Genomic DNA, 6,170 nt, shown 5'->3' on the forward strand with positions numbered 1-6,170 from the left:
AGAGAGAGAAAGAAAAAAAGAAGAGAGAGAGAGGAGGGGGAGAAAGAAGAGAAGGAGAGAGAGGAAGAAAGAGGGGAGAGAGAGAAAAGAGAGGAGGGAGAGGAGAGAGAGAGAAAGAAAAGGAAAGAGAGAGAAAAAGGAGGGAGAGTGAGAGAGGAAGAGAGAGGGGAGGAGAGAGAGGGAGAGGAGGAAAAGGAGAGAGAGAGTGAAGGGAGGGAGAGAGAAAGAGTATGTAAAAACTAATTTTGGAGTTTAAATAAAATCAGTTTTAATTTGGTTTAAAACTAAACTGAAGCATAAAAATTGGTTTTTAATAAACTGGTTTTCATAAAAACTATAGTTCTAGTTCAGTTTTTTATTTAAAAAAACTGATTTATTTAAAATAGTTTTAGTTCAGTTTCAATTCAATTCAGTGAAACCAGTTTTTTTTGCACACCCCTAAGTCCAGGTTTGGGCGAGGTAGGTAATAAGGGTGGTGGATGTGTTTATGTTTGTATGGTTGGGGTTGGAATTGAAGTTCTAACAAGATATTTTGATGGACTTTATCTTTGGCTTAACAACAATACAAGGGTGTTTGGTCATTTTGGTTGTACTGAATATATTGTCTAAATTTGCTCATTTTATCCTACTCCTAACTAACTTCACAGCTTCAAAGGTGGCAAAAGTGATTGTTAAGCATATAGTGAGCATTAATGATATTGCGCAATCAATAGTTTCAGACTATGATAATTTTTTTACAAGTAAATTTTGGGAGTATTGCTGCGCCGAGTAAGGGGATCTTGCTAGCATGAAGCTCGACATACCACTCAGAAATGGATCGACAAACGGATGTATTGAATAAGTTCTTGGAAATGTACTTCAAATGTTACGCTTAAGGAACCCAAGGGATTGGTACAAGTTGCTTTCTTAGGTTGCGTACAGTTATAACATCTCATACTATTCGCCCATCGGGATGACTCCATATAAAACGGTTTTTAAAAGAGACCCACCACCACTATTGAGATACAAACCACAATGGACAGATAATCTGATTGTCCAGGAATAGTTACTGCAGAGGGATGTGTTACTTACAACTCTAAAATGTAACCTATAGAGAGCTTAGACAAGAATGAAGACTAGTTAGAGTAGGACCGATAGCAAACGGCAAGAGTTGGAATTTCAAATAGGGATTTTGTGTATGTCAAGTTGCAACATATAGTCAACAATTCATGTCCATGAGTTATTTTGGAGAGTAAACTATCATTTCTACCCATGAAAGTTGAAAACGCTGACGAATCTACCCATGGAAGAAAGGAATTACCAAATGTACCCATGAATAACGAGATCCATGGGACAAAATTAACCAATTGTTATTCCGGCATTGACTCCGCGTTAGTGACGTTCCCTACGTGGCACATTACGGCATTACGTGGGCTGGGGGTCTTCATACGTGGCTTGATGAGCTGTTTGACCGTTATAATGAACCCTAAATCTCAAATTTTTTCAAATTCAAAACTTTTTTCATCCCAAACACGAACCCTACCCCTAGGTTAACAAAATTCTTCGAAGATATTCCAATGTCAAGGCGAAGACTCTTTACCCCACTTTCAAATGGGAGTTGTAGCGTATCTGGAAGCTCAATTTCAAAGCGGGTGCATGATAGGAAGTTCAATGGGAGATGCTTTTGTGGGTTGGATGTGACCTTGTTGTAGTAAGAGACGGCAATAAATCCTAGGAGGTGGTTCATCCGTTGTCCCAAATGGAAGGTATACCTTTTGTACACTTTGTTCTATTCAAAGTGAATATGTCTCTGATCTAATTTTTCTTTGCCATTAATAGACTTCAGACTGCAGCTATTTTGTATTGGTAGACAAAATCGAAAGGTTAGTGAGAGGGTTTGAGGAGAGCATTTTTAGAAAGAATGATGCACGAAGATGTTCTTGAGGCTGAGGCTGAAGTGACAATGCTCATGAAGTTAGGGAAGATTGAAGCAGAAGTTAGTAGACTTAGGTTGTGGCTTGTGACTATGTCAATCATTGTGGTGTTTAGCTTTGTGTGTAATGTGTATCTGATTTTAAACAGGTTTTGAATCTAAATAACTGTTCGTGTATGATTATGCAATACCATGGCTAGTAGTTTTATATCTGTTCAGTCCTGGTTGTGTTCTCTTTATCATGATAAAAATACCCATACTCGATTGAGAGATGGACATTTATACACACGACAAATTTAAATAATGTTAAATGTAGCCTTACAAAATATATAACTTACAAAATATATCCCTTAATAATCAGTATTTTTGTTTTAACTTTTATGGTATACCAAAATAACATGAAACATAAGCAAAATAACATGCTATATAAGTAGTAACTGAGTTACTGAAACATGAAAAATAAGTCTGAGTATCAATCATGATGAAGCCAAACCAAAAACCAAAACATAAGCAAAATAGAGTAAAGTATGTGACATATCCAACAAAAATAACATAAACTACATATCCAACAAAATAACATAATTTAAACATATTTGCTTCCTGGATTTGGAGTAGAATTGTTGCTTCTGCTTGATCCTCCATTCAATCGTGCAGTGGTTGACTCTTTTCTTGCTGGTGGATGAAAGCCTGACTATGGCCACCTAGTTGAACTTGATCCTCTAATTCCAGGAGTTGGCATAAAGTCCATGAACCTTGAAGTAGTTTTCTGAGAGGCAGCTTGCATGGTTTGAGGTGTCATAGTGGGGGCACATGATCAGTAGTTATAGGTGATGGCCTCACTAATGGTTGCACATTTAGTGTTGGTGGCTTTGACAGTGATTAAGCACATGGTGGTTGCTAAGTAGTTAGTGGGGGTCTTTTTAGATTCTTCTTCTTTTTAGGGGGTCTTTTTGCACTTAGTGGCCTTACTGAAGGAGGCATAACTGGATTAAGAATAGGATATGGAACTGTTAGAGCTTCCTGTAATAGTTGGTATATATTAGTGTCATTTAAAAACAAATTATAAAATTAACTTTTCAAGCACATTACTGGATGTACTTCCGGGGGGTTGAGTTGCTACTGCTTCAGCTGCTTCAACAGCTTCCATTGTTTCTTCCCAGAACATCTTTTCTAGTCTTGCTGCCTCTTCTTCATCATCCATAACAGCACCATCAGCAGAAGGTTGTTGAGTTAAACTTTGTCCTCCAGCACTCCCAGCCATTGCCTCCTTCTTCTTGAGATAGCTACGACTGTTGTGACCATTCTACAACACAAATTTGGTGTGTAATACCCTAACTTTTAGCACGTCATGATCGTACCAAAAGTAAGGCGTTACTAACCTGTTTTCCTTATTTACTAATTAATATTGAGCCTTTAGTTCGATTTCACATTTCAATTTTAAGAATATGCCAAAAACTTGTATTTTTTTATTAATCAAACCCAATCATCAAAGAACACTAAGTAATAACAATCACATAATTATTAATAATAATAAATATTGTACAAAAGAAATCAAAGGGAATTCAGATACAATTCCTATCCTTTTGTATAAAAATAAAATCTTAATAACAAAGGCAAAGGTATTCTACGAAAGTAACTCAACAAATAACTTAACTTAAATAAAACTAATAACCGTCCGCAGCTTCAAACTTAGTCTTTGAACCTGTGTCACTGAAAGGGTGGAAGATTTTGGGGTGAGAACAAACCACACGTTCTCAGTAGGGAATGAGAATGCCGTAAAAGTAATGAATTTAATGTAAATTATTAACTTATTTAGTAAAACTATTTTGTTAACCCTTTGGAAATACTTTTATTTCTACTTTAGGTAAATAATTACTTTTCTTTAAATTTCTAAACTCAAAATAAATTTTAAATATAAAACTAGTCACATTTTCTGTCTCTCAGCCACATAGTTAATCCTCAGTCAAATGTCAACTCGTAATCATTTTAATATACTCACAAACAAATAGTGCAAGCAAGAGATTCGATTCAATGTACAAGCAAGTCACAACAAGACAAACAATACAATCACAAAGTAATAAAACAAGCAAGCGCAATCAAATGCAAATGTGCAAACAACATGATGCATGTCTATCCCTAACGCAGGCCATGAGCTCATGTGTCGGTTACCTACCCGCTCCCGACATTACCCGGGCACAAGTCCCAGATATGGCTTTCCAGATGCATCGGTGTGCATATAAGTCGTACGGCTAGGCCGCATCAGTGTGACTTTCCAAATCAATAAGCGTACATCTGGAAAATAGTTCTCAGTGTGAGGGCGTCCCCACTTTACATTTGGCACTAAGGCCCAAACAATGTCACTTGCTCTCCTGGGGCAGACGCTTCATTAATTAATATATTCTTTTAATCTTTGTTCTCTGCTCTCCTGTGGCAGAGATTCCTTTTCTTAAAAAAAAAACAAACTCAAAATAACACCTAGAACAAAATCTCTCCTTAAAAGATTGGGTCTGTCAGAACACCGTGCGACCATCTCGACTACAAGGTAGCAGCGAGAACGATCCTCCACCATTCAGATGGCATGCACCACGGAACTGTTAATCACGCTCTGATCGCACAGTCATAGTTCATCCACCAGACTTTGGTTCCTGTCTCCTTAGAACTCAAGGATACAGATGTACGACCTTACTTGAACAGATGTATATATACATATAAGCTATGTTTCATTTCCTTTCTTTTTCTCTAAATGGCTTCGGCCACTTTCTTTTCCTTTTTTTTTTAAACGATGATGATGATGATGATATTATAATAATAACAACAACAACAACAACAACAACAACAATAATAATAATAATAATACGTTGACATGGAGCTAACCCCTAAACTTAACTTCTAATGTTCCCAAACCCCGTAATTTACGTTACTTATTACTTCTATTGCGTCAATGATAACCCGTTAGTACTCTCATATACATAAATCACTAGTATTAAGTTGGCTAAACTTATTACCATGAGGTATGCAATGGTAAGCTAACAGCATTAATCAACAGACAGTCATGCATCTCAAAACTCAAACTCTTATCATTAGGATAAGTCCTATTGCATGACAGACACTCAGAGTATGCAATGAAGCATAATCAGTCCATTCCCAAGGCTCTAATAGGAACGAACTGCTCTGATACCATAATGTAACACCCTAACCTTTAGCACGTCATGATCGTACCAAAAGTAAGGAGTTACTAACCAGTTCTCCTTATTTACTATTTAATATTGAGCCTTTAGGTCGATTTCGCGTTTCAGTTTATAAGAAAATACCAGAAAATTATTTTTAGTAATTCAAATCACACAATTATTAATAATAATAAATGCTATACAAATGAATTCAATATAAAACTCAAATACAAAACCTATCCCTCTCGATAAAATAAAACTTAAAGCAACAAGGGCGAGGGAACTCTATAAAAATAACAGGAATCACAAGTAAATCTACTAGTGGTCTGCATCTTCTAACTGAATCTTTGAACCTGTGTCACTGAAAGGGTGGAAGATTTTGGGGTGAGAACAAACCACACGTTCTCAGTAGGGAATGAGAATGCCGTAAAAGTAATGAATTTAATGTAAATTATTAACTTATTTAGTAAAACTATTTTGTTAACCTTTTGGAAATACTTTTATTTCTACTTTAGGTAAATAATTACTTTTCTTTAAATTTCTAAACTCAAAATAAATTTTAAATATAAAACTAGTCACATTTTCTGTCTCTCAGCCACATAGTTAATCCTCAGTCAAATGTCAACTCGTAATCATTTTAATATACTCACAAACAAATAGTGCAAGCAAGAGATTCGATTCAATGTACAAGCAAGTCACAACAAGACAAACAATACAATCACAAAGTAATAAAACAAGCAAGCGCAATCAAATGCAAATGTGCAAACAACATGATGCATGTCTATCCCTAACGCAGGCCATGAGCTCATGTGTCGGTTACCTACCCGCTCCCGACATTACCCGGGCACAAGTCCCAGATATGGCTTTCCAGATGCATCGGTGTGCATATAAGTCGTACGGCTAGGCCGCATCAGTGTGACTTTCCAAATCAATAAGCGTACATCTGGAAAACAGTTCTCAGTGTGTGGGCGTCCCCACTTTACATTTGGCACTAAGGCCCAAACAATGTCACTTGCTCTCCTGGGGCAGACGCTTCATTAATTAATATATTCCTTTAATCTTTGTTCTCTGCTCTCCTGTGGCAGAGATTC

At 36.6% G+C, this 6,170-nt stretch overlaps 1 pseudogene; it reads right to left on the bottom strand.

The window, feature by feature from the left end:
- Positions 1-4,416: 4,416 nt before the first annotated feature.
- LOC127741877 (uncharacterized) lies at positions 4,417-4,610 on the bottom strand (annotated as a pseudogene).
- Between the last annotated feature and the right edge of the window lie 1,560 nt (positions 4,611-6,170).

Source organism: Arachis duranensis, chromosome 9, assembly GCF_000817695.3.
Source record: "Arachis duranensis cultivar V14167 chromosome 9, aradu.V14167.gnm2.J7QH, whole genome shotgun sequence".
Taxonomy (NCBI): Eukaryota; Viridiplantae; Streptophyta; class Magnoliopsida; order Fabales; family Fabaceae; genus Arachis; species Arachis duranensis.